Here is a 23,580-nt window from a genome sequence, read left to right as displayed (position 1 = left end):
AAGTGAGAAGCGCTCACTCCAGACTATCTCTGATCTGAGAAACAGATCATGGGGTATTTATAGACTAGGAGAGAGAGAGAGAGAGAGAGAGAGAGAGAGAGAGAGAGAGAGAGAGAGAGAGAGAGAGAGAGAGAGAGAGAGAGAGAGATCTTCAGAAAAGGAATTTGCATTCAGTCAAAGCAGAAACCAGGCCTAACTCTGCCAATGGCTACTCTTTATGGCTTCCCTTTTTCAGGTGTGCTAAGACCCATCCCAAGCTTTTAGAGAACAAGTAAACCCATCAAATATAAAAGGTACACAAAGCAAGACTCAGCCGTAAAAAACGTATAAAAATCCTCATACTCACAAAACCAGTTTGTCAGCTGTCCCAGAACCACATGCTGTTGTCATTTCTGCTCCAAATAAAGACCTTCTTTTCGAGCTGATGTCTTCGTCCTTCATTTCCTTCGGCGTCCCCATTTCTCCCAGCTGGGGACCTGAGTCAATTTCTTCCAACACAAGTTAAGAAAATCAACCAGGATGAAGGCTAGCAAATGGGCCACAGGGCTCAGCTCCAATCTCTTCTTTATGCAGTTCCTGCTTTCATCTTTTAGGTCAGCGGTCCTCAACCTTTCCGGCTCTGTGGACTGGGAGCAGGGGCAGACCGGGAGGGATGCTTTCGCACACAGAAAAAGTTACAACCACTCCTTTAGTGGCTGTTCGAAGTTACGGTGGCACTGAAAAAAGTGATTTACGTATGTCCGTTTTTCACATTTACGACCATCCCCATGGTCACATGATCAAAATTCAGATGCTTGTCAACTGACTCACCTTTATGACGGTTGCAGTGTCTCAGGGTTGTGCGATTTCCTTTTGTGACCTTCTGACAAGCAAAGTCAACCCGGAACCAGATTCGCTTAACAACCGTGTTACTAACTTAACAATTGCAGTGATTCACCTAACAACTGTGGAAAGAAAGCTTGTAAAATGGGGCTAAACTCACTGAATAACTCTCTTGCTTAGCAACAGAAATTTTGGGCTCTACTATAGAGAGCGTCCTCTCGTATGGTATTGTGGTTTGGTATGCTGGTCTGACAGCCGCGGATAGAAAAGTATTACAGAGGGTGGTGAGCACAGCACAAAACATCGTGGGCTGTCCCCTGGCACCACTGGATGACCTCGCCAGGGCTCACTGCCTTGGAAGAGTGAGGAAAATTCTCAGGGATGATTCACACCCTGGATGGTATCTCTTTACTCTCCTACCATCGGGTAGGAGATATAGGAGTATAGCCAGCCTCACCAACAGGCTGAAAAACAGCTTCTATCCGTGGGCTGTTAGGCTTTTGAATGAGAAATAACTTTTGTGAATTTTATGCAGAATTGACTTGGGAGGCCGGTGTGTGGTGTAGTTGGTTCACATGGTGTAGTAAGATGGAGGGTTTGTTGTCACTGTGTGTTGGGGGGTGGGAGCACAAAGGGAGGCTCAGCTGATCTCAATGTACACATAGTTGTACTTTGACAACAAAGGTTCATTTCATTTCATCACTTGAGGGCCACCTGTAGTAACTTTGAGCTGAGTTCATAAACTTGAAACCAAATGCTCAGGTCTTGTCAACTGTCCAGTTGGAAGACCCAGAAATGTAAACTCCTGGGGGATTATTTTACCAAAAGTATAAGCTTTACTTGAATAAACCATGTTGGCACAGATGAAGCAAAACCAGCTCTGGGTTTCCCTGTGGAAAAGCTAGCATAGCTAATTTGCCCCCCCCCCCTTTTCTCTATGGGCCACCCATAGTTCATTACATTCACCAATCATTACTTCTGTTCATTTTGTTATGGGAACCAGCGAGCCACGCTCGTCCACCTGTTCGATGTGTCCTTTGGTTGCAGCACGCTCTCATGGGAACAGATGGTGCTCAGATGCAATTGTCCCCACCCCTTGCATTCTATCCTACCTCCTCGTTTTTCTTTGTCAAGCTGCGAGCGAAGTGGAACATAGGTGAAAGTGCAATTTGGTCTTGACACCCACACATGCACAAATGGAGCTTTGCACACTTGTCCACTGCTTGCACATCCCAGTTACCAATGGGTTGCGGACCTGTACCTGTCCACGGGCCGTAGGTTGGGGACCCCTGTCTTTGATCTGTTTTGGCTATGAGCCTGTGGGGCAGGGTTCTCTTTCTTTTTTTTCTTTGGGAAATGGGCTAAATTGCACTGAATAAATGCACTGAATGAATGAATGAATGAATGAATGAATGAATGAATGAATGAATGAATGATGGAATGTAATCCGAATTCCCAGGAGGGAAGGGCTGCATTCCATCTCAAATAAGGAGGCAGAGAATTAGAAGGAGATGTTTAGACCAGTGTATCTCAATCTCAGTGGGGTGAATGGAGTCTGGATTCCCAGGAGGGAGGGGCCACTCTCCACCACACATAAGAAATCAGGGAGTTAAGAGATGATTAAAAAGGTAAAGTTAAAGGTTCCCCCGCACATGCGTGCTAGTCGTTTCTGACTCTAGGGGCCGGTGCTCATCTCCGTTTCAAATCGAAGAGCCAGCGCTTGTCCGAGTACGTCTCCGTGGTCATGTGGCCGGCATGACTAGATGCCAAAGGCGCACGGAATGCTGTTACCTTCCCACCGTAGTGGTCCCTATTTGTCTACTTGCATTTTTACGTGCTTTAGAACTGCTAGGTTGGCAGAAGCTGGGACGAGTAACAGGCGCTCACTCTGTTACGCGGCACTCGGGATTCGACCCGCCAAACTGCCAACCTTCTGATTGACAAGCTCAGCGTCCTAACCCACTGAGCCACTGCGCCCCTTAAGAGATGATTAGACCACTTTATTTCAACCTTAGCGAGGTGGAATGCAATCTGGATTCCCAGGAGGGAGGGGCTACTTTCCTCCACATATAAGACAGCCAGAAGTTAGAAGGAGATGTTTAGACCAGTGTATCTCAATCTCAGTGGGGTGGAATGTGGTCTGGATTCCCAGGAGAAAGGGGCTACTTTCTATGACAAATAAGATAACAGAGAGTTAGAAGGGGATGTTTAGACCATTGTGTATTGACCTCAATGTGGTGGAACGTGGTCTGGATTCCCAGGAGGGAGGGGCCACTCTCCACCACAAATACAATTGCAGACAGTTAGAAGGAGAGGATGAAACCACTGTATCTCAACCTCACTGTGGTGGAATGTGTTCTGGATTCCCAGGAAGGAGAGACTACTTTCCGTCACAAATAAGAAAGCAGGGAGTTAGAAGATTAGGCCACTGTATCATCACCTCAGTGTGGTGGAATGTAGTCTGGATTCCCAGGAGGGGCTATAGAGAAACAAAAGTCAGTGAAGTTTATGTTTCATGGTGCAAGCGATATGCTTAGTTTGGCTGGTGCCTATGGGTGGCAAACAATAAAAGGAACTACTTAGAAGTAATTCTGAATGCTTTATTGAGCTTGGAGCCTGACACTCAGGATGGGTAGACTTCTGCCACTTATCTGTGAAGATAGCAGAAGCATGTGACTGACCAATTTTACAACCATTGTGACATACAACTTTAATGGGCGGGCTCCCTTATAGTTGTAGGTTGAGGACTACCTGCATGCATGTAGATCCTCTAATTCAGGGGTGTCAAACTCAATTTCATTGAGGGCCGCATCAGCATTGCGTTTGCCCTCAGGGGGCCGGGTGAGTATGGCCAGGGTGGGCGTGGCCTACTGGGTGGGCGTGGCTAGAGTGTGTGTGGCCTACTGGGTGGGCTTGGCCAGCTCTACATCGTTTGCATCAAGGGTGCCTATGGGGGCCTGGGCAGGAGTGGGACAGATCTGGGGGTCTCTGGCAGAAGGAGGGTCTCTGGGCCAGGACCAAGGCAGTGGGGCCATTCCCTCACTGTTTCCAGGATGGCTTCATGGGCCGCATGAAACCACTTTGCGGGCCGGATCCGGCCCCCGGGCCTTGTGTTTGACATGTCTGCTCTAATTAGAAGCTAGAAGTATCATTGGGTGAAGCAAGACCACACAGAATTTAGATTTAGCTGAAAGGGATTGGTTAGTTTGTGGTGCAGCAACTTGTAGATCCCAGCCCATATTTTAATAAATTGTATGAACCAGGCCATCAGTTCAAGACAGAATAGATTTTTAATTTGGGAGGGTTCAAGACAGAATAGATTTTTAATTTGGGAGGTGGGGGGGGTCATGCCATATGACGTGATTCCTGTCCATTATAGCATATTCTTTCATGCAAATTGAACCCTCACTCCTTAAAGATCGTTAAGGTCTCGGCCTAAACACTCGTAGTGTGCAGTTTTCAACCTGCAAATCTTGATTCAAAGCCATTTGATCAAAGCTCTGCAGCAAATCGCTTTTCTGAATCAAATTGGAAAAAGTTATCTGAATGGGCACGTGGAACAAGAACGGTTTCAAAGCCATTAGAATTTCTCAAACGACTTGCGTACCTGGACAAAACCTTTTACTTTTTCTTTTCTTTTTTTTTTTTAATCAGTTCAAAAGATCAAACCTGATTTAATTCAGATGTCCAAATGGAACGGATTTTTTTTTATTTTATTTTTGGAAACCTTGCAGAAGTCTGAATCAAATTGGATTGTATACTCAATTTGAACTGGTGATTGGAATTGAATTTTGTCCGGTCCCCCAAAACAATTCATATGATCTCACAGAGCTGTAAGGCCAAAGAATTAGAGGGTAATAATTTGGAATTTTAGAGACAGGATTGGAGCTAAAGGCTATTTTATTTATTTTATTTATTTTAATTCCATTTATATCCCGCCCTTCTCCGAAGACTCAGGGCGGCTTACAAGCTTAGCAGTAGCCTTCATTCTATTTATATGCCTGCTTATTAGGGCTTTCACACACACCCCCAAGCGGCATTATTACAAAGTCAGCTTAATTGCCCCCAACAATCTGGGTCCTCATTTTACCTACCTCGGAAGGATGGAAGGCTGAGTCAACCTTGAGCTTAACCTTGAGTTAGGGGCACAGACAAGGGACAAAAGTAATGTCCAACTTTCTTCAGTACAGATGCAAGCATGAAGCATAATAACTCTTTGAGCTAGAATAAACACAATACATCTAGTAGTCATAAACATTTCTAGTCAAGTCCCAAGGTTAAAATTTATTTATTTCAGTTTCAAGAAAAAGCAAAGTCCTAAAGTGATCTCCATGTATAAGGATAGCGCTGCGTGTCTTAATCTTAGCAGGGAAGTGGTCTTCAACTCCAAGAATACTGGTTGCTACTGAGAACTTCAGCTTTCCACAATGGTGGGGAATTCTGGAAGGTGAAATGCACGCCAGCTAAAGTTGCAAGGTTGAGAAACACTTGTAACAGACACTTGAAAGCCTGACAGAGTTTTGGGCAGTCCTTTACAACAGCTTGGTTAGTGACCATTCAGAGTTGCAACAATACTGAAAAAAGCGACATGACCATTTGTCAGCCTGTTGACCATTGCAGCATCCCCAGGGTCATGTGATCAAAATTTGGACACTAGGCAACCCAGCTCCTATTTGTGACGGATCCAGTGTCTATATTGATATAAAGATATATAGATCCTTTTTCTTAAATATATTTCTTGTTTTTCTATTTAATTGCTAATACAGGTAATCCTCAACTTACAACACTCCATTTAGTGACCGCTCAGAGTTACAACGGCACTGGAAAAAAGTGACTTATGACCATTTTTCACACTTATGACCACTGCAGCATCCCTGTGTTCATGCGATCAAAATTCAGATGCCTGGCAACTGGTTCGCCCTTTATGATGGTGGCTGAGGAATTCTGGGAGTTGAAGTCCACAAGTCTTAAAGTTGCCAAGGTTGGAGACCCCTGCTGTAGAGAGATCCTTTTTTTCTTAAGTGTTCATAAAATGAACAGTGTGGTCATTCAACAAACGCCCTAGCTGTGAAATGAAGCCATTGTTTGCTTCTCGAAACCGAGAAGTAAATGCCAGTTGTTGGCAAATTATCCTAAATCGCAGTCAGACGACCATGGGACCCTACAAATGGCTACAAATGTGGGCCATTTGCTGAGCGTCTGAAATGCAATTGCACAACCACCCAGGGTGCAGCTGTCAGAAATTCAGAAACCTGGGGGTTTCCGACATAACAGACCTCCGAGATCAGTGGTGGTATTCAGCTGGTTCGCACCAATTCGGCAGAACCGGTAGCTAATTTTCTGTTGCCCAGGCCCACAATGGACGTCCGGAAGCAGTATCCACACAGAGAACCGGTTGTTCACATATTTGAACCCCACCACTGTCCGAGATCTCTTCCAACTCTGTTCTTCTGTATTCTAATTTCAAAATGGCACCCATCATAGGTCAAATACCTTGGGGACCACCTGCTGCCGGCGTCGACTCCCCTCCGCCCTGTGCGTTCCCACAGAGAGAGCCTCCTCAGGGTGCCTCCGGTCAGAGAATGCCGGCTGGTGGCCCCCAGGGGGAGGGCCTTCTCTGTGGGTGCCCCGGCACTATGGAACCAACTGCCGGTTGAGCTCTGGATGGCACCGGATCTTCGCTCCTTCCGGCGCGGGTTAAAGACCCATTTATTCGAACAAGCTGGCCTGGCCTGATGGGGGAATGTTAGGGTTTTAATGTTTTTATATTTTGATTGTTTTAATTGGGCAATAATTTAATCCTTTTTTAACTTTTGTATTTCTATTTATATGCCCTGTTCACCGCCCTGAGTCCTTCGGGAGAAGGGCGGTATAAAAATTCAATAAAACTAAACTAAACTAAAGGTCAGTCTGAATCAATCCCCATCAAGTCCACCTACAAAAATATCTTCACTGTTTTTGTTCTCTCTTCTCCGGGATTCTGTCCCTAATCTCCTGATGTAGCCCATCATTCCTGGGTAGTTTCCCATTCAAATACAGGCAGTCCTTGGCTTACGATCACAATGTAGCTCAACATTCCTGTTGCTCACTTGTTAAGTGAGTTTTGCCCCATTTTATGACCTTTCTGGCCACCAGTCTTAAGGGAATCACTGCAGTTGTGAAGTGAGTAACAGGGCTGTTAAGAGAATATGGCTTCCCCACTGATTCTGCTTGTCAGACGGTTGCAAAAGGCAGTCACATGACCCCAAGACACTGGATCCATCACAAATAGGAGCTGGGTTGCCTAGTGTCCAAATTTTGATCAAGTGACCCTGGGGACGCTGCAATGGTCATCAGGCTGACAAATGGCCATGTCGCTTTTTCCAGTATTGTTGCAGCTTGGAATGGTCACTAAACAAGCTGTTGTAAAGGACTGCCCAAATTTCCAGTCCTGTTTACCTTTCTCGTTATCCACCATTGCCGGCCAGGGACCAGGTGCTGCTAAAAGGGGAATTTTTCTACGTCCGGTAGGAAACCCAAAAGATGCTTTTTCAAAAGGCAACTGGACTGTCTTGTTTTTCTTTGAAGACGTTTCGCTTCTCATCCAAGAAGCTTCTTCATCTCTTCCATTCCCCCACAATCCCCTCAGAGCTGAAGAAGCTTCTTGGGTGAGAAGCGAAATGTCTTCAAAGAAAAACAGAAAAAGGCCTTGTGAAAAATGACTATGACCTGGATGACTTAGCACAGGGGGCTTCAGACTTGGCCCTTTTATGACTTGTGGACTTCAGCTCCCAGAATTCCTCAGCCAGCGTGGCTGGCTGAGGAATTCTGGGAGTTGAAGTCCACAAGTCATAAAAGGGCCAAGTCTGAAGACCCATGACTTAGAATCTCCCTAGACCTCCATTGGGAAATATCTGAGTTTCCATCACAGTAAAAAAGCAGGCAGGACACCCACAATCCCTGTTGCATTCTCTGCTTTTGAAGCTCACTCTATCAAGCTTAATTGAAAGATAGGCCCCACTGTTTTCCGTAAGCACTAAATCGGACTCTTTATCCCTGATATTGATTTTGAAAACTCTTTGTGGAAGGATTAAACTTGAGCGGGCTGGCTGACTTGTTTTTATTTTGTTTTCCCTTTTTCCCCAGCGGATTGTGATTCTTGTAATCCTGCATGTGATATAGAGTGTGTGTTTTCTGCCTGGCAGTTGAAGGGGTGGGTCAGCAAAGATGGTTCAGGAACTGCATCTATCCACAGGGGTTTCATACGCCCACTTTCTGCTTGTCACGCTGAGAACTTTGGAGCGGAAAAGTGAAATGCAAAGATATTTAAATAAGCAGATTAATAAGATGCCTCTGAAAGAGTGCAGAGAAGAGCAACAAAGATGATTAGGGGATTAGAGGCTAAAACATACCAAGAACAGTGGCAGGAATTGAATAGATATAATTTAATGACCCTGACTGCTCTTTAGAAGGCCAGATCCTGAAGTTGAAACTCAAATACTTTGGCCACCTAATGAGGAGGAAGGACTCACTGGAGAAGAGCCTAATGCTGGGAAAGGTTGAGGGCAATAGAAGAAGGGGACGACAGAGAAGGAGGTGGCTGGATGGAGTCACTGAAGCAGTAGGCGTGAGCTTAAATGGACTCCAGAAGATGGTAGAGGACAGGAAGGCCTGGAGAAACATTGTCCATAGGGTCGCGATGGGTCGGACACGACTTCGCAACTAACAACAACAACAATTTAATGAAAAGAAGGACTAGGGGGGGTGACATGATAGCAGCCTTCCAATTTCTAAGATGACTGCTACCAAGTAGAGAAGGTCAACCTATTCTCCAAAGGACCTGAAGGCAGGACAAGAAGCAACGGATGGAAACTAATCAAGCAGAGAAGCAACCTAGAACTAAGGAGGAATTTCCTGACAGTGCAAACAATTAACCAGTGGAACAACCTGCCTCCAGAAATTGTGAATGCTCCAACACTGGAGATTTTTAAGAAAAGACTGCACAGCCATTTGTCTGAAACGGTATAGGCCTGGAGTCTGCAACCTTGACAAGGAATTCTGGGAGCTGAAGTCCACAAGTCTTAATGTTGTCAAAGTTGCAGACCCCTGGTATAGGCTCTCCTGCTTGAGCAAGGGGTTGGACTAGAAGACCTCTAAGGTCCCTTCCAACTCAGATATACTGTTATTCTAAAAGACTTGCCTCCGAGAGTTGTGGGTGCTCCACCAGTGGAGGTTTTTAAGAAGAGACTGGAAAACAATTTGTCCGAAATGGGTATAAGGGTTTCCTGTTTTTAAAGGGAAACAAGATTTCTCTTGTTTCCTGGAACAGAGAGCCGCAAAGAAAAAAACAAAGTCAAGGAATTTTATTGGGATGTACAGGTCACTCTCATTTAGAGACTGCAATGACGATTGGTAACTTCATCATTCAGTGAAGCAGACACTAAGTGAAACTGTAGCTGTGTATGACCTGACTTCAACTTTCCTTTGCTTTGCAGCCATGCCAAAGTCACAAATGAGAGGATTGGTCATAGACTTACATTTTCATCACTATCCTAACTGAGAAGGTTTGTTAAGCGAGGCAGCTGCTAAACAAGGATGACCTGTTATAAGGCAGGGGCTGTTGTGATTCAGGGTCAGCCTGTGGGTTCGGCAGTTGGGTCGGACGACTCAGAGGAGGAGGGGGGTGTTGAAGACCTTGCTGAGGGGGTTGAAGATCTTGCTGATGAGAGCCCTCAGCCAGGCCCCTCCCACTTGGTCACCACGGAGACCCAGCTGTGTGAGCCTGACAGTGTGGATGAAGATGTCCCACAGCTGGCCCTGTTCAAGGACGCCCGACGCAGGAGGCATTCAAGTAGGAGTAAACAGAGGAAGGCTGTGGGGCTTCTCGGAAGGAGGCAGAGAGAGGCCACGCCCTGAACTCTTTATAAAGGGAATGTGTGGGGAGGGCTGGTTTGCTGAAAGCAACCGCTCAGATAGTGTTTCAAAGCTCCTGTATCTTGGTTCGTGTCTTGTTTGTTTTTTGTAGTAATAAATTTGGCAGACGTCATTCCAGCCTCTTGCCGTTTATAAAGGGGTTGCCTTTTCTGCAGGGCCAGTAGCAGGCTGGTACAGAACAGGGGCCTTCAAACTCGGCCCTTTTATGACTCGTGGACTTCAACTCCCAGAATTCCTCACCCAGTGTGCCTGGCTGTTATAAGACATCCTAAAATAGCTGGGAAATGCAAGAAGACATTGCAGCAGTACAATGCGATGTGTTCCCTCCCTTTTGTACATGAGTTGCACACAGCCGCAGAAGGACTGGCACACGGCTCACAATGGCACAGGATTGCTTCCATCGAACGGATGAAAGGTTCGTGTTCACACATGCCTCTGATGGTGGTTTGATATCGATTCTTTTGAGCAGTGTGGATAATGAAAGGATCTTTCCGAATATTCCTAAGCGAAGGAGACTCTGTCGTTTTACCACTATCTAGTAATCAGGGGTAGGCAACCTTGACTCTTTTATGACTCGTGGACTTCAACTCCCAGAATTCCTGAGCCAGCCAAGCTGAGGGGAATGGGAGAGGTTTCCATGTTGAGCCATGCCGGCTCAGGAATTCTGGGAGTTGAAGTCCACGAGTCATAAAAGACCCAACGTTGCCTACCCCTGATCTAGTTCTTATTTTTTTTTCTTTTTTTTTATTACATTTATATCCCGCCCTTCTCCGAAGACTCAGGGTGGCTTACAAGCTTAGCACTCAACGTTACATGAACATCTTCAGGATGTTCATGTAACGTTGAGTGAAAATCTGCTTCCTTTTGGCTTCCAATCATTAGTTCTGCAGATGGTCTCCGGAGCAGCGGAAAAGTCCATTTCTTCTCCAGGTATTGGGGGGGGGGGGGAAACCCTATCATGTCTCTTTTTAAAGTTATCTTCTGCTGAACATGTCAACCATTTGTAAGAGGAGCTTTGCTGAGACTTGCAATTTCCTTCCTTGTCAAAGCAATTTCTTTTTCTTTTTCGTCATTCTTCTCACAGTTCTGCAGAACTTTTGTGGATTTTTTCTCTCTCTCTCTCTTTGTTTTAAAGATGATATTTAGTTGGAGTAGTGACGGGGACTTCCATCACTCTGAAGCCTCTTTGCCTACCCTTGTTTCCTATTGTGAAGAAAGAGATTCTTCTTTTTAGGACTTTAGTGCGATCTAAAACGTATGAAGAGTGCTTGCAGGAATTGGCTAGGTCTAGTCTAATGAAGAAAAGGACGAGGGGGTGACAAGATAGCAGTGTTCCAATATCTCAGGAGCTGCCACAAAGAAGAGGGAGTCAAGCTATTCTCCAAAGCGCCCGAAGGCAGGACAAGAAGCAACGGATGGAAACTAGTCAAGGAGAGAAGCAACCTAGAACTAAGGAGGAATTTCCTGACAGTTAGGACAATTAATCAGTAGAACGACTGGTCTCCAGAAGCTGTGAATGCTCCAACACTGGAGTTTTTTAAGAAGAGACTGGACAGTCACTTGTCTGAAATGGTATAGGGTTTCCTGCCTGAGCAGAGGGTTGGACTAGATGACCTCCAAGGTCCCTTCCAACTCTGTTATTATGTATTCTGAATATCACATCACTAAAGACATATCCATACTCCTCCTATCCTGTGATCAAGATGGCTTAAATCTAAACCACTCTTAAGAAATATATCCCTGGATTAAGATGGTTTGGCAACATTTTGAAAAATAAAATCAGGCTGCAGGTCCGTAGTGGACCATAATATGCCCTGCCGTCCCATCAATAGAACAGATGACCTTGAAAGAAGGTGACTATTCCTTTGCTATTTTCTTAAATAGAAGTTTCTTAAACATCCTCTTATTGGGGATGCCTCAGTTGCAAGATTCCTGCACTGACTTAGGACAGGGGTCTTCAAACTTGGCCCTTTGAGGACTTGTGGACTTCAACTCCCAGAATTCCTCAGCCAGCGTGCCTGGCTGAGGAATTCTGGGAGTTGAACTCCACAAGTCCTAAAAGGGCCATGTTTGAAGACCCCTGACTTCGGAGATGGATAAGAACATTGAATTTGAAGTTTATGGAGATTCTCCGTCATCCAGATCATGGTTGTCCCAGGTGCTTTTTCAAAAGGAAACTGGACTTTGTTTTGCCTGGAGGATGTTTTGCTTCTCACCCAAGAAGCTTCTTCAGTTCTAACCGAATGGTGGATTGATGGAAGGATTTATATTCCTTTAAGTCATCTGGTTGTTAGTACTCTTTCTGAGAGTCACGGAGGCCACTGTTTACAACACAGTCCTTTCAGCAGTTCCAAGAAGGCTCCACACACATTTGCACCATTCAGGTGACCCTGATAAACCTCCAAGTGGCCTCAACGACATTCAGCAAGAGTGCTAATGACCAGATGACTGCAAGACATATAAATCCTTCCATTCTCCACCATTCAGTCAGAACTGAAGAAGCTTCTTAGATGAGAAGCGAAATGTCTTCAAGGAAAAACAAAGTCCCGTTGCCTTTTGAAAAAAGCGCCTTTGGGACAGGATTTGAAGGTAGCTTAATGGTCAGCCAGTCTGACTCCCTGCATGCGGCAGGAAGCCATGATTATGACACCTCTTAATAAACACCCATCCAAACTCAATTCAGCTTTTTTTTCTCCCTGAAGGAGAGACAAACTCTTTCACTGTTGAATAATTTTCACCCTGAGCACAGTTCTCCTGGTGTCCAGCCGAAAGGTATTTCCTTGTCCTTTCAGATAACTGATTTCAAACATCTTCTAGAACAGACATGTCAAACACAAGGCCCGGGGGCCGGATCTGGCCCGTGAAGTGGTTTCATGTGGCCCGCGAAGCCATCCTGGAAACAGTGAGGGAACGGCCCCCACTGCCTTGGCCCTGGCCCAGAGACCCTCCTTCCACCAGAGACCCTCAGATCTGTCCCACTCCTGCCCAGGCCCCCATAGACACCCTTGATGCGAACGATGTAGAGCTGGCCACGCCCACCCAGTAGGCCATACACACTCTAGCCACGCCCACCCAGTAGGCCACGCCCACCCTGGCCATACCCACCCGGCCCCCTGAGGGCAACCGCAGTGCTGATGCGGCCCTCAATGAAATTGAGTTTGACACCCCTGTTCTAAAACAACATGGAACAATTCAGGACACTGCTTATAAACACTACTGTATGTGCTTCGAGCTCAGAGCATGGTTAGAGACCCCGCACACCCACTTTACGGTCTGTTTGTGTTGCTCCCCTCTGGGAGGAGGTTTCAAAGTATTTCCAGCAGGACTAGCAGATTCTGTAACAGCTTTGTTCCCTATGCCATCTGTCTGGTAAACTCACGAGATTCATTTTTCTCACCATGTATACGCATACATTCAAACTAGACTGTGTCATAGAATATATGTGGGTATGTGGATACATGCAATTTTTTTGGTCATATTTATATAGAGTATATTGAAGGTGGTGACTCTTTGGGAGGTCCATGCAATGAAATTTCATTTTAATGTATGCCGATTAGTGTATATTTAAAGTGACAATAAAGTTATTCTATTCTATTCTATTCTATTCTATTCTATTCTATTCTATTCTATTCTATTCTATTCTATTCTATTCTATTCTATTCTATTCTATTCTATTCTATTCTATTCTATTCTACTCCTGTTCTGTTCTGTTCTGTTCTGCTCTGCTCTGCTCTGTTCTATTCCTATTCCTATTCCTATTCCTATTCCTATTCCTATTCCTATTCCTATTCCTATTCCTATTCCTATTCCTAATTCTATTCCTATTCCATATTCTATTCTATTCTATTCTATTCTATTCTATTCTATTCTATTCTATTCTATTCTATTCTATTCTATTCTATTCTATTCTATTCCTAATTCTATTCTATTCCTATTCCTATTCCTATTCCTATTCCTATTCCCAGTGCTTTTTTTGTAAAAGAAAAAGGTGCCAGAACTCACACATGTCATACAACCCGCCTTGCCTACCCTACAAGGTTCCATCCAAAAAAGGTGCCGGAACTCCGTTCTGAGCGTTCAATGAGAAAAAAAGCCCTGCCTAATTCTATTCTATTCTATTCTATTCTATTCTATTCTATTCTATTCTATTCTATTCTATTCTATTCTATTCTATTCTATTCTATTCCATCCCACTCCATTCCATTCCATTCTATTCTATTCCATTAGACTCAACTTTCTACTTGATGTTCCCTCGGATATTATGTCATCCTGCAGCCTTCTCTTTTCCAGGTTAAGTAAGATCTAATGTCTCCAACACATCCTTGTATTGTTTGTCTTCCTAAGATTCTTTCCATTTTGTCTTCAGCACTTGCTGCATTTTATCGATGTCCAGCTTAAAGTGTGTCGACAGGAATTTGAGGCAATAATCTACATGTGATTGGACCCACAGAACATAAAAGGAATAACGACTTCAGTAACTTCTGCTCATGTCACCGTCATCCAGTTTTCTGATTCCAAGAGGCCCCGAATCTCATGAAGAATGAAACAAAATAAAAACTAAAAATTAAAAAAAGAAAAAAGAAAATCTAATATTGCAGTGCTCATCATATTGAACATAATTTCTCTCCCCCTTTCTTCAAAGGTTTTCAGGCATAGAAGGGTAGATTTAATTAAAACTTTATCCTAGGAGCAGTTCCTCAATCCACAGCAATTATAAAGAGCAGAACGTTTTAGGTTTAAAGGATATGATATCTTTTTAGAGCTGTGAAAGCTGAAGCACTGATATTTTATAAGGCAGATTTGTGTTGATGTGTCTCTCTGTGTGTCTTTAAAGTATGGCATTTAATAGTGATTAATGAGTTTCATTGTTAAGACCAAAAATTTTCCTGCAATCTATCCCAAAGGGTGCAATAAACCATCCATCGCTTAAACTAAATGATCTGAAGTCAGTTTAACTAAAAGCTTTTCCCTGTTCATTTAGAAATACCCATTACGCATATTTTTCTGTATTTTAAGTGATAATAAACTGTTGATTTAAATCAACTATTCACATTTAATGGGGGGGGGAAATCCACAGTAAAGCTAGATGGAGGGGTTTCCACAATTATTTTTAGTTAATTTATATTAAGTGGTTTATGCAAATATCAAGAATTTGACTGGAGGCAAAACAATAATATTTATTTTTTGGTCCTGAAATTTTCCTCTAATTTTCCCAAATTTTCTTGCCCTGAAAAATAACATTTTTAATTTTCTTGGCTGGGTGTTTCTGAACAGACGTTGTCCTTATGAGGTGGAAGAGGACATTAGTGGTGTTATGGGCTTCAGCCCAGTCTTCTGAAATTTCGATGGCTGATTCCAGTTTGGTCTACTGGTTAAAACACCAGGCTAGAAAATGAGAGAACATGAGTTCAAGGCCCGCCTTAGCCATGAAAGCCAACTAGGTGACTTTGGGCCAATCACCAGGAGACTATGAGTTCTAATCCCATTTTAGACCTGCATGCCAACTGGGTGAGTTTGGGCCAATCACCAGGAGACTGTGAGTTCTAATCCCACCTTAAGCCTAAAAGCCAACTGGGTGACTTTGGGCCAATCACCAGGAGATGGTGAGTTCTAATCCCACCTCATGCCCGAAAGCCAACTGAGTGACTTTGAGCCAATCACTCTCTCTCAATCCAACCCACCTCACAGGTTTGTTGCTATGGGGAAAACAAGAGGAGGAAGTTATGTTGGATATGTTCACCATCTTGATATATTTGTAAAAAGGTGGGATATAAATAAATGGATCCTCTTCATGTTCTAATGAACCCTCAAGGGGGAATGTCGTCTTGGAAATTGCGTGATCTATGAGAAGACAGAGCATCCAGATTATGAGCACACATTCCAATTACATCTACATATCTGTGGGAGAAGAGCAGGCAGAACTAGGGGTGGAGTTAAGCAAGTCATCAGCTTAGAATCATTGCGTTCCCACAAGCACTTTAAGTCCAACCCCTTCTGAATTCCATTGACCCTTATCTGGTGCTAATTTAGCACTGAACTTTAGTTGACCAGATTATTGTATATAAGCTTGAATAAATCTTCTATGCTGCAGCCATACAAAGGGTCCTGATTCTTTGCACCTAACAATATTTAAGTAACACATTGCTGAGTGCAGCACACCATAGGGAAATAACTGAAAACCCTTTTTAATGTGTGTAATTTCTGCTTGCTATTCTTTCAACACACTTAGATACACACAAGCAAACCAGATTCCTCAGTTCCAAAGCAAGCTTGTCTGCAGTATTATTCATTGCTCTGAGAATAACCTTTCTCTCTTAACCACTGTAGTATATACATTTTAATTAGAACTGCATTTCCGGACTTCACTTCTCACTTAAATAAATTGTATTCCAATTTCCAACCATTAATCCTCAATCACATTGCTTCCAAAGTTCATAGCTATTGTAAGCCATCAATTTGTTGGGCTAAACATTTACCCTGCTAGAGCAATGATGCCCTAAAATGTGGAATGGCCTGTTTGTATATTTCTGAGATAAATGAGGGACTATATACTAGAGAAGTTATAACTCTTTCTTGTTAGATTTTTCAAGTGCATTTTTGGATATTGTAAATCAACTTGTCTTTTTCAGGGCTACGCCAGAATACATATAATGCCTCTAAAAGTTTCTTCTGAGTCCTCAAATTAATACATATTTAAAATGAACTAAAATTGACTAATTTGCAAAATTATCAGACCCAGTGATATTTTGACATTACCAAACTAGGTAAAATCATCAGGGCAGTGAGGATGTCACTTAGTTTGGGTAATGAAATGTCCACAAGAAAACAATGAAGCTCAAAGAGCACCAAGGACCCCTCAGACTTATTTATTTTGTGGTTGTATTTATTGTTTTGACATCTTTTAAATCGTATTCATTGAGTTATAATATTAGAACTGTAAGCCACCCAGAATCACTTGGTTGAGTTGGGCGGCCATCAAAATCAAATAAATAAATAAATCGCCAGGAGTCAATAAGTCTTTCAGCCAACTGACCTCAGCAGATTGTTGTTGTGTGGAAAATAGAAGGAGGAAAGAGTGTTAGTTATGTACACAATCGTGAGTTTTTTATAAAAATAATAAAGGCAGGATAAAAAAATCAGTGAATCGATCAAAATATCTGCCCTGTAGATTCCTGTAAGTTCTCTTTACGAGTTTAGAGCAGGGGTGTCCAACCTTGGCAACTTTAAGACTTGTGGACTTCAACTCCCAGAATTCCCCAGCCAGCTGCTTGCAACCAAACCACAAGATTCTCACAGTAACTTGATTTATTGGAAGGGGGAAAGAGTTGAGTTGTAGAAATCTTGGCCATTGGATACATTTACTTTAGCATCTCATTTATCTTTCTGGTGGAGCTTTCTTGATCCTCTCACTAACCATCCACGGTATACTGGGGAGATGGTTACTCAGGGTCAAGGAAGAATATGGGGAAGTTTTGTACCTGTCATATCAGTGTTTCTCAACTTTGGCAACTTTCAACGTGTGTGGACTTCAGCTCCACTTGTTAAGGTTGAAAAAACACTGTCATAAAGTATTCGGCAAACATGGTTGCCTGGGGGGATTCTGGGGCCTGAAGTCTGTAAGTCATCAAATTGCCAGGTTTGGAGATCTCTGCTGTATTGTATCACTACAGTAAGGAAACAAATGATGTCATTCTGAGGATCAATCATTGTCTCTTTTCTTGAGTTCATTTTACACATCTCAGCAGATGCCAAGCATTTGTATGGAAGCTGGCAAAGTGTTTGGAGTGCCTTTTTGGCAATAGAAGGAACAGCTGGCGCCATCAAAATGATTGCATTCTTGGGCATTAACTTAAATTGGAGGAGGGGGGATGTAATGTAGGCTGCCCGGGGATATATTTTATAATCCTGGTCCATTCATAACTTCCACTGTGTAAATCCCGTAAATTGTATTTAGAGTAATCCTGTTGACTTAGACACGTAACTCTTAATCTTGCAAGCAGTGCATGGAATTAATCCATTGTGTTATTGCACAATGGATTGCTTTATTCTAGACTAGTGCTCTCCAAATTTGGCAGTTTTAAGACTTTGGACTTCAACTCCCAGAATTCCCCAGCCAGCCATAGGGTGGGTGGAAAGGGGATGGACTCATGATCATAATACCTGCAATGATGAAGACTTAGAAGTTTCAGTTCATGTCAGGTACCAAGAACTGACAACAAGTGGAATTGCTTCTGAGCAGTTACTCTATTGTTGTTCACTTACAGACAGAATCTTGCCCAAGTAAAGCCATGCTGACTGAGGAGTTGAAGTCCACAAGTCTTAAAGTTGCCAAGTTTGGAGACTCCTGTTCTAGACTAAGGGTGGTTCTCTCCCCCCCCCCCACCCTGCAGTATATTCTGAAGAAATTATTGCTGAAATCCACAGTCATTGTGAGGTTCTTGGTGCTCTCTGAGCTTTGTTGTTTGCTTATAAACATTTCCTCACCCAACTAGGTAGCCTCATCAGTGCAAGTGGCAAAACCAGTGTTCCCTTACACTGATGATATTATCTAGTAAGGTCATGAAACGTCTCGAAGCAAAAAACTCAGAGAGAGCAACTCAGCATTCTCACCTGAAGTACAGATATTGTTGTTGTTGTTAGTTGCGAAGTCATGTCCAACCCATCGCGACCCCACGGACAATGTTCCTCCAGGCCTTCCTGTCCTCTACCATCTTCTGGAGTCCATTTAAGCTCACGCCTACTGCTTCAGTGACTCCATCCAGCCACCTCATTCTCTGTCGTCCCCTTCTTCTCCTGCCCTCAACCTTTCCCAACATTAGGCTCTTCTCCAGTGAGTCCTTCCTTCTCATTAGGTGGCCAAAGTATTTGAGTTTCAACTTCAGGATCTGGCCTTCTAAAGAGCAGTCAGGGTGGATCTCCTCTAGGACTGACCGGTTTGATCGCCTTGCAGTCCAAGGGACTCTCAGGAGTCTTCTCCAGCACCAGAGTTCAAAGGCCTCCGTTCTTTGGTGCTCAGCCTTTCTTATGGTCCAACTTTCACAGCCATACATTGCAACTGGGAAAACGATGGCCTTGACTATGATATTATCTTCTATTAAATCTTGTTGGTTTGCTTTCTTGAGAAATGTTTTAGGTAATTTGCAAATGGCCCACTGTTACTGGAAGTTGGATGGAATGTAAATTGAATAAACTTCTGCCATTATAACTTCTAATAATAATAATAATAATAACAACAAAGAACCCTTGGTGGAATTCTTGATGGGCCTGTTTTCTCCCTCAAAAGGCTGACACCAAGCTTGAATTTTGCCCCCATCTTTCTTTCTCTCTCCATTGGGAAAAACCCATTTGTTCTCTGTCAAAAGGAGAATACTTGCAAAAATGAAAATTAAATATTTCCTTTTTGGTCTGGTTCCCCAAAACTAGCTTGTTTCTTCTGGAATTTCCTATCTGGAGGATTGAGTTCTGGTAAGTAGCCATACCACCCTCAAAAAGACTGGATTGGCCCAGGAAGACAAAAAAAGAACATTAGGTTCCTAGACTGATAGAAAGAATGAATATAGAATGGTTAGACTATCGTAACTCTTTTTGAAAAATAGGGGTGGGTGAGAAAGGAATGGACCCTTAGTAATAATACCTGAAATGAAGCAACTTCATGCAGCGGGAACCGACAAGGACACATTTCTAGTTTCTTTATTGTTGTTCACCTATGGACAGAATTTTGCCAGACTGAAGCACCTATCTGCATGACTAGAGATATACTGTTTGAATACTTTGGGTAAGGCCGGGGTGAGATTTGGCCCTTGCACTGAAGTCTTCTTCCTGCCTACCAAATACTCCAAGCTCTCCTGCCTCGTTGCTCTCTGGGAAGCAGCCCCTCCCTCTTGGGACTCCAGACTACATTCCACCCCAGTCCATTTATAATTCCTCACTCAAGCCATGAAGAACAGAACAGTTGGAAGAGATGTGACACAACGTGCTTGCAACTTAATAGATTACCAGGTAGGGAGAAATGAAATAAGGAAGAAAGAGGAAAAGGGCTGGAAGAACAAGGTATACCAATTTAATCAAACAGAAAAACATCATAGCTTTCTCTGTAAGATCTAGTTGCGTGGTGACGAACCCCAAGCTTCCCCTCTTTGATGGTGCTACTTCTCTTTCCATGCATAAAATGCAGTTAGTCAATACAATGCATCGCCTCCTTCCTACTTGTGTTTTATAGCATCAGGAGCAAACTCTAGGAGAATAGCCTTTGAAAAGATAATGCACAGAGTCGGACTGCGCTAAGTACCTCATTCTGTAAAGATTTTTGTCCTTGAAGCATGGCATCTGAACAAAACTCCAGATGCTTTGAGTGCCTTTTTTTTCCTGACTTCAGAACAAAATTGTTGAAACTCTCCTGTGAGGTCAGTCTCAGAATGCGCACAGGTTGAAATATTGCATGTATCTCTAGGGATCGGTAACAAACTGGTCACACTTTCGGTAAAGTACAAAAAAAACCCCCAATATTCATGTAAGAGATCCAAGCTTTTGGCAACTCAGCACTATTGTAGGAAAAGTACTTGTTAGCAGCTAATGTCAAACGCAGACGGGCACGTCAAGAGACAAGCGAGCGATTTTAATTATTGTATATCTTTTCTTTGACGCCATCCAATTTTTTTTCTCTTTTGCTATGAGAGGAAGCCAGTGAAAGTAGTTATGCACCATCAAGACATCCTGAATTTCAGAAGTTGCAGAAGGAAGCAATTAAGAACAAAGGAGATGGTGACTTCTGAACAAAGCTAAACCAAATATGAAGTCCAAGAGAAAAGCTGGCTCATGATTAGTGATGCACATATTCTGGGACATGAGAGAATTTCATTGACTAGTAAGTCAAGAGAGTGTAACATCCACGTCAGGTCAAAAGATGTTGCAAGGTACCCTGAAGATAGGAGAAAAATGCAGTCTTTTGAAGTCCTACTTAGTACAACCTCTGAAGAAGACAACATGGAGAACATAGTCCATTATAGGCAGTCTTTGACTTACGATCACAACTGAGCCCAAAATTTCTGTGGCTCAGTGAGACGTTAAGGGAGTTTTGGTCCATTTTATGGCCTTTCTTGCCACAGTTGTTAAGTGAATCACTGCAGTTGTTATATGAGTACAGTTGTTAAGCTTGTAACACAGTTGTTAAGTGAATCTGGCTTCCCCTGCTCTGTCCCAGCCTACGTGAGTCCTTGTTCTTCTCACAAGGAGAAACCCCTCTTCCAAGAAACAGGCAGGAACCGCAAGAAAAAACCAACCCCTTTTATTCTCACAGACCTGAGTCAATTTCCAGGGCAAACAAACACAGTCCACAGTAACTCAATCCTCAACACGAACAGTTGCCCTCAGCAACCAGCACCTCCCACACCTTCCCTTTTATTATTCAGCCAAAGCGTGATCCTAATGCCTTTTCCTTTGCCTTTGGAGCCGCCCCATTGCATTCCTCTGTCCTGCTCGCTTCTCTTGCCTGCGCTTTTGTGCATCCGGGATTTGTCCCAACTGTTCTTCATCACTGTCCAGCTCAGGCTCCCAGCACAGCTGTGTCTCAGCCTGAGCACGACTAGAGGGGCCAGGCTCCTTGTCCGACTGTAAGTCTTGGAGCTCCTCAGAGCCTTCCTCTGACTCTAATGTCACTCCAGGCCCCTCCTTCTCATCTGATTCCTCAGACTCAGTTGCCAGATCCACTATTGGATCCCTATTGACTTTGCTAGTCAGCAAAAGGTGATCACATGACCCAGGGATACTGCAACCATTGTAAATATGAACCAACTTGCCAAGCCTCTGAACTTTGATCAAGTGACCATGGGGATGCTACAAAAAATGGTCATAAGTCACTTTTTTTAGTGTCTTTGTACCCTTGAAAGGTGACTAGGTTGTAAGTCAAGAACCACCTTTATTTCATTTCAGTAAGTCCTTTGAAAAACCAAAAACTGCTCTTTAAAAGTAATTTAAAGACATTTTAAGACAGAAAAACAGAAGATTTCACAAAAGACAAGAAAGTGTGTCAACGCTGCTAACATGGGATGTTTTTGCATTGACAACAGATGGAGATGCGGCCATTTTCTTCTTTTTGCTTTTAGAGTTAGATGATGCTGGGGAGGGGGGGATGTGCATGAGAATCTAGCTAGACATAATAACACTGAACCTAGCATGAGAACCAAGGTTATTGAAATAAGAGATGATAAAGAATTGGCGAGCTAGAGAGCTGGAGGGGAAGCCCGTGCTTTAAACTAATTGGGGAATGTGATTTATGACTGTTAACTGGAGGAGGGAATTGTGCTTTCATACTATGTACCCAGGAGAGGGGAACTCAGTTTTTCGCTTCGATTGTGTTAGTGCCAATGCTATGCTACACAAATATTCTTTAAGGTAAACAATGCCTCGAAGTTCTTCAAAGAGTTTCATCTGTCAGAACCATGACAAAGTGTTTTAGAAAGTTCAAGAAAGATGTGGGGGTCAACATGGCTTGATTCAGTGTGTCTTAATTTTGGAGGGAAGAGGGGTATGGGTGTTGAGAGAGGGGGGGATCAAGAATGCCTTATGAAATGTTGCAATACATGTTACAGGTTACAAAATATGTACTCCTTTGGCATCTTCACCTTTGGCGGGATTTTCTATGGCGCCACTTCCGGTGTGACGTTGGTTCACAATAATGCTCGCCCGCACATTGCTAGACACACCCAAGAACTTTTGAAGCGGTTCCGTTGGGATGTTTTTGATCACCCCGCCATAGCCCTGATTTGGTGCCAAGCAAGTACGACTAAGGAATGTCAAACCTTGTAAGACGCTATGCCAAGTGCCTCAGTTTGAATGGCAATTCATTCTGTCGAATGTAATGTTGTAGTTTTTTAATGTGTATAATAAAAGTTCTGCATCTGCAAGTGTCTGTCACTGATAACCAAAATGGAGGTTTATTTCCGAATTGCCTTCGTATTTATGATAGTTGCAGTGTCTTGGTGACATATGATTACCATCTGCGACCTACCAAGCCAGCTTCCAACAAGCAATGGGGAAAGTTGCATTTGCTTAATGACTGTGTGATTCACTTAACAACTGCAATGGTTTGCTTAACAACTGTGGCAATCAAAGATGTGAAATCAGACATGATTCGCTTAACAGCCACCTGGCTTAGCAATGGAAATTCTAGTCCCAATTGTGGTTTTAAGTCGGGGATTACCTGCATAGGTCTATCTTTACAATGAAAAGCAAAGAATAGAATCGTCTTTATGTCTTATGGTGAAGCTTCAACTTACTGTATTTATCACACAAATTTCTCAGAAATTTGTAAATCTCATCCTTTCTTCTTAGTAATCGGCAATTTATTTATTTATTTATTTTTAATTCCATTTATATCCCGCTCTTCTCCGAAGACTCAGGGCGGCTTACAAGCTTAGCAGTAGCCTTCATTCTATGTATATACCTGCTTATTAGGGCTTTCACACACACACCCAAGCGGCATTATTACAAAGTCAGCTTAATTGCCCCCAACAATCTGGGTCCTCATTTTACCTACCTTGGAAGGATGGAAGGCTGAGTCAACCCTGAGCCTGGTGGGATGCGAACCTGCACTAATTGCAGGCAGCTGGTGTTACTTAAGGAGGCATTAGCCCACTGCTCCACCAAGGCTCTATTTCAGCAATTCATTTGTGCGATGTGCCAGGGACCCTACCGTCAGCAACAGAATAAACCCTGGAGTCTTATATCATGGTAGCAATAACAATAGCAGTAGCATTTTGACTTATATACCACCCTATAGTGCTTTTACAGCTCTCTCTCTAAGTGGTTTAAGAGTCAACATATTGTCCACCCCCCAAACAATCTGGG

The sequence above is a fragment of the Vipera ursinii genome, assembly GCF_947247035.1.
Source record: "Vipera ursinii genome assembly, chromosome: 6".
In the NCBI taxonomy this organism is placed as follows: Eukaryota; Metazoa; Chordata; class Lepidosauria; order Squamata; family Viperidae; genus Vipera; species Vipera ursinii.
The sequence above is the reverse complement of the archived record's forward strand: the minus strand, read 5'-3'. Positions refer to the sequence as shown.